This window comes from Chroicocephalus ridibundus, chromosome 7 (genome assembly GCF_963924245.1).
Source record: "Chroicocephalus ridibundus chromosome 7, bChrRid1.1, whole genome shotgun sequence".
Taxonomy (NCBI): Eukaryota; Metazoa; Chordata; class Aves; order Charadriiformes; family Laridae; genus Chroicocephalus; species Chroicocephalus ridibundus.
The window spans coordinates 37766876-37778066 of NC_086290.1; the positions used below are offsets into that span (position 1 = coordinate 37766876).

The window sequence follows — 11191 nt, forward strand, 5'->3', positions numbered from 1 at the left end:
TAGTTGCAAGAAAAAGCTTTAAAGAAGGAAAACAATACTAAATATTCAAAAAAGACAAGTCTCTATTATTTTATAAGTCTCATTATTTTATGATTTAATTATGTTTAGTTTTTTGCTAGGATCCTGACTCATGATCTTTGAATGCATACAGCTGCCAACACAGCATGTAGAAGAAAGCATTCGAGACAGCACATATCTGCACAGCAAGGCATTTGGAAAGATGGTTTGGACTAACATTAAGAAAATAGGTTTGAGGACACACCAAACTTTTTTAAGAACTCCTAATGGAACTGGCATGCAAAGATGACTGCTGCTCCAAACAACATTTTGAGATGCGACTGCAGAAAAATCATTTTTACTGGAACACAGTCCTTTATCTAGGCTCATTACCTCACTTCTGTTACACTTTCCAGAAGATTCACAACAGATTAAGCAAAAAAATACTGCTGTTTCAAGAGGTACCTTCTTTAAAAGACGTACACACACAGAAAAATACAAGTTTTCAATCTCACAAGAAAGAAAATATATTGGTTAATGTTAGGAGTACCTTTATGCATATAGTTTACAACAGTTACACAGGGTAGCAGATAGAAATTGCCAGCGCTAGCAAAATAGCAACTTGCCAAAGCCCAGATGGCACAGACTGCAGCTGTGAAGAAACCAACTCTCCCAGGGGGTCTCCCTGCCACAAGGAGAGCTTCAAAACTGAGGTGAGAATGGGCAATGACCTCCCTCCCAGCCACTTTTCCCCCAGTGCAGCAGCTGCACTACCTCAGCCTTTCATCTAGCGGAAACAAAGTTTGATTTTGGATAGGCTGCTAAGAACTCTGAAAAAACTTTTAAGGGCTACACGGATTTAGAGTGTCCTAGATCACTTAGAAAGTTTAAGCACACTGTTTAAGTTCCTAATGGCCCATCCTGCCTAGAAGGAACTGAAGGTCTAACATCTGCATTTAAAAGGACAAAAATGAAAATAGACTAGACTATTAAATGTCACAGCAGGTAGTAGCCAGGAATCTGTTTTACACATCCTGTTACTACTGCATTTTGCCTTTGTCCAAGATTGCCCCCATTAAAACGAGGGGGATGGAGAGAGCAGAGAAAGAATGGGGGGGGGGGGGGATCACATTAAATTTCTTGAATAGTTTCAGATAATACAGCAGTCCTCAAAAACGATTTCATTTTATCTGAAAATAGTAAGTAGGAATTTGAATGCAGTTTTAAAGTTTTCGTATTATTTTACAGATTATGAGAAGATGGAAGCACCTTGGAGATTAGGCTCCTCTATCCGTGTCTATTCCCAAATACTGGAGTACCCACATACCCTGCCCCACTAAAGCAATACAGCATGACAGAAGCAGCCATCAGACACTTCTGAATGCCAAAAGATTTGCCTTAAAAGTCATACATTTTTCAAAATAAAAGTATTATTTACTTGTACTGGTGAGGATCTCTACAGCACAGGACTAACCAGAATCTCTAAGGAATTTCCACAGATTATGGTTCTACTTTCTGATGACAAAAAAAAACCCAAATGTTAACAACTTCTTAGTTCCATAGAGCAAAAAAAAGTGAGACTGAGCCAGCTGCAGCCTCTGCTCCAACCTGCATTATTAAGTGCATTATTAAGAAAATTGTTTACCAAGTTACACTTGTGCAAACTCATGCAAGGCAATGGAGTTGATCAGGTACCACTGACAGAATAAACTGAAAAGCATTTGGCTGCACAGATGTTTCTGAATCTTTATAGTGGCAGTGAGATACAAAATGGAGAAAACCCAGCTCAGTTCTCAGAATAAGACCAAATATGCAAGCACAGATTTAGATGTAAAACATACGCAGTACTAACAAAGTAAGCAGAATATACAGTATATACTAATAAGCTGAGTAGGTCAGGCTTGGGAATTAAAAGAATAAACATAATTTCTCAATGTCTGCCCTTCAAAATAGAAAAGAATTTTGCAGAAGTTAAAGAAATCCAGTATCTTCATCTAAGGGGTTTTCTGGAACTTCTTTGCCACATTATCAACTAGCCTGTGTGAAACCATCGGTGTTACAAAGCCTGAGTTCTGCTCCTTGCTCCAGTGAAAGCTTACTGCTTACTTGGCTGTCGGGAACTCAGGTATTATCTCTTCTACAGACATGTTTGTTTCATTCTCCCTTTTGTTGGGTGTAAATACATACTAGGCAAAGAAAGTCATTACAACCTGAGGAAATGATAATATTTTAATCCAGAGCACCCTCCTAGCTTGGTGATTAGAACAGCTGCTTAAGCTGGCAGAGGGGAGGAGAAATGAAAGTGTAGATTCTTTCCTGAGAATTCATGATGAGTTTCCAGCTGGCCAAATTCTCTATCAAAATCCTGGATAAAATCTATGTGGTAACATCACTTTCTTCTGTGGATGTTCATTTTAGCATAACTAACATGTTTTGAGACAGCACAGAAAGATGAGGCATTTCAGATGATCCTTCTGCTTATTAGATGGGGTGGAACTGCAGCCTAGGCAGAAAGCGTTTTTAAGACAAGATCTACTACTGACCATTTGCAGAGTTCTTTCAGTGCCCCTGAGCACAGACAAACTCTACACTTGCATACCTAAGACTAAAAGGGCGAGCAACAACTCACTGTAGTACCACTACTGCATTCTGCCATTCCTGTTACATCACGGGCATATACCTTGAAGATAGACCACAAAATGACAACTAAGAGTAAATGTAACACATCCTCCCTCCTGCCCCTAGCCACCACCACCACAGGCCAGGAGTGTAATCCCAGATTAAAGCTACATATTAAATGGTAATAGTGGCTATTCCACAATAGCAAATCCACAAAACAGTTTGATGTAGCATTTAAATCATGAGGCATCTTCAGCGACGCACTGACAGTGGGGTAGCGAGACAGACTGCATGAAAAAAGCCAGTGTTCTGATCTCAGGGATTTAGCAGATAATAGGAAGGAACTGACTTCCATTGGGAACAAGGTTATCAACAAGTATTCCTAGATGAAATGTTATATATTGAGAGTAAGAGAACCGAGAGAACATTATTAGGTAGCTATGCAGAGGCCCTATGTGTTCTAACAGCAACAGTATTGTTTGTTCTTTTCTGGGATACAACCTGATTCACTAAAGGCGCTTACCCCTTCAAAAATCAGATAGCACCAAGGCAAAAAATGTTATGGGGAAAACATTTATTTGAGCCCAATTAGCGTATTCTTATGTAACAACTCTATTAAGTCACTAATTCGGCATTTTTGGTCTCAAGAGCCGATTTACTTGAAACACAGCCTCAATCTCTGCCACCCATTTCACCATCAACAATAACTGAAAATTCTAGAGGAGCAGTGATTTTTGTGAAGTGAACCTGGTGGACTTTTCAGGTCTCAGTGCTTTACTCCCTCTCTTTTAAAAGTAACAGAATTGGAATCTGGCCACAAGTTGTATTAGATATGTCAACAATTCAAGGATAAGGTAGTTAATTTTTTTGTTCTCTTTCAAGCTGCATTAGTCCCACAGCTCAAGCTGAAGTTGGCCTTTGATTATTTCATGTGGTAATTCAAATTATTTTCTTGTGACACATCGAAGCAATACACTATTGAGGGATTATATCAACAGAAAAAATAATTATATAATCACAATATAAATGCCAGTTTATCATATTTGACCTCTCAAGTTCTTTATATAAGTCTTTTATGATTTTTAGAGCATCCAGTAATATTTACAAATGTTTTATGAACACACCCATGCAGACACACTGCTATCGAACCATGAGTTGTAACCTTGTCTACAGGCAAAAGACTAACAAAATTACTTTAATGAGCTTGTAAAGGAAATCCTGAAACACCACATCAGGTGAATATTTTGCTGCGCAGCCGATGCACAATCTTTGAACTCTAAAAAGTCCTCGAAAAGATTACAAAATTGTCTCAAAAGACTAAGGAGGCAGTACCAACCCTGAGTTTGTGTAACAATCACTCTCATTCTCTGCTCTTATTAACTACATCTTCCTCCTTTTTGGTCCTCTAGTATCAGTTTTGTATTTTCCAATGTGATTTAAAATGCTTTACACAGAACATCGTAGTCGTAGTTCACTGTTGCAATCTTGCATTTTCTTTTTTTCTGGCATCAAAGTCATTTTAATTTCTGTATTCATCACTCACAAGACATGCCCAATGCTAGCCAGATCACATTTAAGACTGTCATCCTTACTTCTAATGCAATGTGATTTGTACTTGCTTCTGCTTATTTCTAGTCTCTTTTCACTGATATCCCTGCCACTGTAACTCTGCTAAAAGCACAAACTGAACCGCTCCATAGCATCCATCAACACCGTGCCATAATTCCTAGGCTCTTAATCCATAAATCACTCACTCCATTCAACCTCTTCACATAACTATATGCCTTTAAGGAGGCCTATAATCACTAACACATCCATACACTTTAAAATAAAATGTGTACCAAAAAGTGTAAGGCTGATAATCACGAAATTATTGCCCTTTTTACGCCACTGTTTTGTTGTTCCCTTCCCTGAATGCACACGGATAACCTCCAAATATCAGAGGTTCTCCCTGACATACTACTACACAACAAATCAATCAAGTAAGTCTATAATTATGAGGTAAACTTTTCTGTTCATTTTGAAATCGACATAAAAAACAGAAGCTTGACCTTCAAAAAATGTATTTTTCTTTTCCCCTCGGGTGAATTATTTTGTCTTATTTTGATTATCACCATGAAGTGGCAGAGGTTTGAAGCTTTGAGGCATTGCTTATCACTGCAACAACTGAAAGGCATGACTAAAGTTATAAGTTAGTCTACCATGCAGGGGAAGAAAATCACAGAAAAGATAAAAGTACTTCTAAAAGAACAGGTTCATAGTTACTCACATGAAGTGTGAAGTGTAAAAATGGATGCTTATATTTATACTCAGTAGACCAAATATATTGCTAAAACATTGTATATGTATTTACACACATTGAAAACACTTTCATAATCACCTTCACATACGGCTTGCTTTCCAGTTTATTATGTTTTTTTAACATCTTTTTAGTTATGTCTACATGAAGATGACTTTCTATAAATTTGCAACTGCAATGCAACTGTAGGAACTGAAAATTTAAAAAGTGAGAGTTGCATGGTACTTAAATTAGAAATGTAATGAACGTCCTAAGTTCAAAAAAGACCCCAGAAATTTAGTTCTTTGGAAGGGGGCAAATTCCTTTGTATGAAGAATACAATTAACCTTTACGGGCCTTTGACTGACTCTCGGTGCCTTGCAATAAATTACAAGAATGGCGAAATTAAACGAGCAACGTACTTTTACATATTCCTCCAGAGAGCTATGACACAACTTTCAGACCCCCTTAAACTGAGAATTTCTCCCTGAATCTCCCTCGCCCGACTTCAAGCCAGCGGCTGCAATCGCCGCTCAGATTTCAGTGTTCTATTCGCACGATGATCCGACAAACCACCCCAGTACTCCACCCTCCCGACGCCCGGCTGCTCCAGGGAGTTAAAATTAACTTGGTGGTTTGGGGCTTGTCTACGGGCAGAAGATCCTCCCCTTGTACAACAATTGTGCGTTCATCAGCCTCGGCGGCCGGCTCGGCTCGCCTGCCAGCACCGCCGAGCTGCCACGGCGAAGCCCTCAGAAGAAAAAACAAAACCTTGTCTCAGATAATGGCTTTACTGTACTTACAAAAAAAAAAAAACACCACCAAACCATCACAGAATGAAAGGTATTTGATTATTTCCAGTTATTTGAAATGCAAAAGAAAAAAAACCTAAACCGCATCGCATAAGCACATAGCATGTCTAAAACCCCTAAGTCCTTGAGGTTTTGAAGTTAGAGGAGAGAACCGCGGCCGGCTGCGCCCACCGCAAGTTTCGCGCTGGTCTAACGAGCACCTACACGGAGGCGACGGCCGGGTCCGCCCCGCCAAACCCACCGCCGCTGCCGCTTCCCGCAGGTGAGACCTGCCGAACAGACGAGCCTCGACAGACGGGCGAGGCTGCCCCGCCGCTCCGCTCGCCCCGTTACTCATGCCGGGCTCCCCCTCCGCGCCTCCGCCGCCCGCCTCTCCTCGCCGCCCGCGGGGCTGCGTGGCCCCGCCGGCTGCGAAGTTTCCAGCCAAAGGCAGCGGCTGAGCGGCTAAGCCCGGCGCAGCAGCTGCCGCCTCGGCGATCAACAGGCGCCCAGACCGTCCCCCCCGCTGCCGCTCGCCAACCGCACCTCGGGCAACGGCGGGAGGCTGCGCCCGACCCCGGCTGCCCTCGTCCCCGGGAGGGACGGCGAGGAGCCCGCCCCACCCCCTCAGAACACCGCCGCCAATGCAAGCTACCCCCCGGGGGGCCGGGGCCCGGAGCGCCGCGTACCTGGCGAGGTGATGGAGGCCGTCCCGCTGCCTCGCCGCGCCGGCACACGGCGACCGCTCCGGCCCGCTCCCGCCTCAGCCGCGGAGAAAGTTTCCTGACGTCAGCGCGGGCGGGTGGGGGGGACCCCGCCTGCCTGCCGGGCTCGCTGCCCGCCGGGCCGGGCCGCCGCCGCTGCTCCCGGGCTCCCCCTGCCTCCCGCCGCCGGCCGGCAGGGAGGGAGGGGAGAGGGAGGCGGCGCCGCTGGCACCGGCGCCCCACGGCGGCGGAAGGGGCGCGCCCCGCCGCGCTCGGCAGGGGGTGCCCTCGCGGCCACGCGCGGGGCGGAGGTCGGCCGTTGGGGCGGTTGGCGGCTGCTCGCGCCCCCGCCCCGGGGGTCTCTGGCGGCGGGCGGATGGGAGGACGGCACCGCAGACGCTGCGGAAGGCGTAGCCATGAAGTCACAGTGTGGCCCTCGGTGACGCCATCGCTGGCTGCAAGCGTTTATACCCAGCAGGGGCTGCCCCGGCGCGGGTCCCGGCCGCAGCCGCCCCCCGAGGCTGTGGGAGCTGAGTCAGGCCCAGGCCTCCGTGTAGCGGGAGGCGCCGGGAGAACAACGTGGGGTCTGGGATGTGCCGCTGCCCCGGGGCCGGTCCAGGGAAGCCTAGCGCTGGTTCAGCCTCACATCTCCTGGAGGATGGCGAGTAAGGGGGTGACTGGGAGCATGGGTGCCCCTCGGCTAAAGGCCCACGCAGGTGGGCTCACGTTTGGCGAGAGCCATCTCCAAGCAGAGGGGAGCAGGCCTTTCGGGGCAGTGCTCTAAACTCAAGGGTGTGCACATCTCACCTGGCATCACAACTTATTCTAATTAAGCTCTGCCTAGAGGAAAGTCTGGTTGAAGCAAAGAAACGGGAGGGGGAAAATATTACGAGTAGGCAGTAGTTGAGAAAGTGGGGAGTGCAAGTTAGTAGCTCAGCATGCCTGAAGGAAGCATTGTTTGAGGAAAAAATAAGTTAACGGAGACACTTCCACAGGTCTTGGGTAAGTCTACAATGAAGGATGGAATCACAGAATGGTAGGGGTTGGAAGGGACCTTTGGAGATCATCTAGTCCAACCCCGCTGCCAAAACAGGGTCACCTCGAGCAGGCTGGACAGGAATGCATCCAGGTGGGTTTTGAGTATCTTCAGTGACAAAAAAGGAGAACAGAAGTAGTATGGTAGGATACAGATATGTAACATCGTCCTGACTTTGAAGATACTACATGTGGCATACACTGCCAATTAAACATGTTTTAGAAACACTGGAACAGTGTACATCAATATATTTTTATGACAGCCACAGGAAATCCAAGTTAGAGACAACATATTTCCTGTAGAAAGACAAGGAATTCATGTCTGCCATATTTCTTTTATTCCTGGTGGCCATCTGCCATGATACTGCCAGTAAGGAGCGTGTAGTGTCTTTAGAAAGGCAGGAAACTCATCTGTCATTACTCTGCCTGATTTTTTTCACAGCACAGTGAAAGATGCCTTTTATTTTTCATTAATCAATAGACAAACCTCTAGAATGGCCATTTAGAGAGCAGAACAAAACATGTCACTGAAATCAAAGCAAAGGTGTTTTGTCTGCAGTGGGTGTTTTCTTTTTTTAAAGGCAAGATGGAAAGCAGTTCAGGGTGGTAATTTACAGTGGGAGTGGAAGGATCATGATAGAAAAAAAACATGAAGGGCAGAAGTCAAGAGCAGGCAGCTTTTTAAATCAGTAAGCCCTAGATAATTACATGCATAGATGTGAATTATGTAAAAAGTTAATTAGTGTGGCTGCCTATTCTGTTCACTACTAAACTAAACCCCTCCAAAATATGTACACAAAACTAAAGCAAATTAGTGGTAAATTTGTCTGCTCTAGAGATTATTATAAGGCTTCTGAAATTTTCCATCAGTTCATTCTCTCTCACAAAGGAAACAAATGCAAACTTCTTATATGGTTGCAAAGTTATTTGTAATTTTTACCAGCAAACTAACAGGCTATGAAGCAGTTGCAAAGGATCATTTGATCTAGTTAAAGATGTCCCTGCTTATTGCAGGGCGGGTTGGACTAGATGACCTTTAAAGGTCCCTTCCAACCCAACACATTCTATGATTCTATGATCATTGTGTGGAAAGTTGTGACTATGGTAGAATCACACCAGCCGAATTCTAAAAAATAAAGTTAAATTCTGAGACAGAAGGGAAACGGAAAACACTTTGGGGGAAGTTGTACAGGAATTATATTCTAAGTACCAACACAGACAGGAATTGTTTTCAGCATCCAGAAAATGAATCTTAAACATTTTTCTGGGGAAAAAAAAAAAAAGAAAACCAAACCAAAACCCCAAACCCTATTAAACCTGTCTTTATTGCACTGTTAAGACAGTTGAAGGAATATCTAATGAATTTGAGCAAAACATTCCTATTTCATTAACAGTTGATCCATGACTGGTCAATGCACAAATAAACTTTTTTTGGGGGGGGATGGTGATGGTGTTACTGACAGCTATTCCCATACACAATTCCGCAGCACCTTGTTGGAGCTGACAACTACATTGCATGCTTCTCCTTAGCCATTTGTGCCTGTCAAAAACAGTGACAAGGAAGGATGGGAAGAGAGATAATCTGTAAATTCTATGCCATCATGGAAGAAAAATAAAAGTAAATTGCTACCAAAAACCTTGGGTTTTAGTAGTTTCTCAGAAATAAAAACACAGAGTAATCTAGTCTATCATGAGTTTGAATTGTTAATTGTGTTAAACATTTAGACTTTGATTACCTGTTTTTCATGTTTGTGTGATTGGTTTTTCAAGCAACGAGGCAGCTTGTTTAACTGCTTTCTTATTTCAGTGTCAGGAAGCATGTTTATGTATTTGACATTTCATAACATACATCCAAAGTTGACCTTTGTTATATGTTATAAACAAGTACTCAGACTTGTTCAGTAACTATACTGTTTTTATTTTGATTAGACAAGCTCACCTGCAGTCTGGTTACTAAGTAGAGTCTCAGAGTTTTAATCTACCTATTCAAAATTTATATATTTATTTGTAAAGTTATGGACTCCCTTACGTGTTTTATGTTTCCCAAAACTAAGCCTCAGTAGAATTTAACTAAAGCTCTAATAAATGTTGGTAGTTTAGTCACAACAGCAAAGCAGAGCACACTCTAGACGAACAGAAAATATTTTGGCTGTTGAAATACATGTTATCTTCAGTTTTTCAAAGGTGATTCAGAAAGCAAGTAAAATTAAGGGCACTTTAAGATACTTTTGTGGTACCATAGCAGATTCTTCACCAGAGAAAGTTAAGAATAAATGATGATACAGGCGTATTTTTTAGTTACCCTTTTCTTCTGAAGTAAAGTGTGTTTGATGAAGTCAGGGTAGATTTTGTCCAAAGTCAAGTTATACCATTTTAAATGCAATAAAAATATAACTCTAGAACATATTACCGCAGGAAAGCACATTTTTCAAAATCCTTTCTGCATGCAAATTTTTTTCTTAAAAAAAGTGAGACTTTTTAGAACACAAGAAAATACTCAGTACATAGGAAGCTTCATATTTCTTCTGAGATATATTTTTGACATAATCTGTATTGCAATGCTTAAATAAAAGGAATGTAGAGCAAAGCTATTTTTTACTTAAATTGTTGCATATTATTTGAAGGGAATAGAAGAAAACGTGATTTATTTCTTTTACTTTAATTCTTTTCCATCAACAGTGGCAACCTAGGGATGGATTGAGAACAGTATTTGAGAGGAAAAGTAGAGAAAAATATATGAACTCTATCATTAGTACCTCTTCATCTTAATTGTTAATTGCTGTGATTCAGGAGCAAAAGGCTAGGAGCAAAAAGTGACTTTCTCTGTAGTCTAGGTCCCCCAAAACCTGAAGTGGATAAAGTCAGGTTGTTACTGGGGCCGTCATTCTTGAGCGTTGCAGAGAAGCTGAGCAAAGAATCAGGCACTCAAGAAATGAAAAGAGTATACTCAAGAGAGAACAAAATCGCGTTCATAAAGACAGGCTTGCATCTTGGCTCCTTACAGGAATTGATTGGTTTTATTGTTCTCATGAGGTTGTAAATGTCAGTCATGTAAACAGATGGTGAAGACTGAGTGGAGATGATAGAGGATGAGCAAAAGCAATGGAATCAGTATTCATTTAGATCTGGAGCTATGCCAAGATCAAAGAGTAAATATTAATCACTTGGTCTGATTTACCAGAAAGTAGCTACTAGAAGGAATAAAGATCAAAGGATTGCACCAATTACAAAACCTGAGAGGTTTCACCTCCCTACTGAGCACTATCTCACCTCTCGCGTAGACCAAAAACTACCTACCATTACTCTGCAAGGATGTTAAAAAAGAAACCAAAGCAATCCCCCTTCAGTCTTTCTTCCGGAGAAAAAATGCCAGAGAAAATTTCACTCCCAATTTCATATTTAACTTCTAGGCCTTTTAATATTGTCGTGGTGGTGTGTGTCCCCATTTTAAGTTTTCCTTGCTGTGCCAGAGAACTGTAAATTGCCACGTTGTAAACAAAAATCACATCCCCACATTGATCTTAATGATCTTAGGAGGATGTAAAAAAAAGTTCTGTATTTCAATTAAGGGAAGAATCATTAGCAGTATGATCAGTTTCCGTATCAGGGATGGCAACAGCCAAGAGGGCGTGGATACCCAGACAATTAGTTGCCTTCTATAAACTTAACAAACCAGAAAACAAGGTAACTGTTCGTCAGATCGTCAGAGCAGATGTTGGTCTCTTGAAGGCAAGTATATAACATCATATTAACTGAACTTTCACTTT

General features: G+C 42.4%; 1 protein-coding gene across 8 annotated transcripts in view; it reads right to left on the reverse strand.

The window, feature by feature from the left end:
- The window catches only part of GULP1 (GULP PTB domain containing engulfment adaptor 1), a 168744-nt gene extending 162178 nt beyond the window's left edge, over positions 1-6566 (reverse strand). For 2 of the 8 annotated variants that reach the window (XM_063340846.1, XM_063340847.1), the window contains exon 1: positions 6375-6563. The gene's annotated coding sequence lies outside the window, so the exon portion shown is untranslated. Of the gene's footprint in view, positions 1-6374 lie in introns of all 8 variants that reach the window. The other 6 variants (XM_063340851.1, XM_063340850.1, XM_063340848.1 and 3 more) reach the window with 6 other exon arrangements.
- Positions 6567-11191: the final 4625 nt, after the last annotated feature.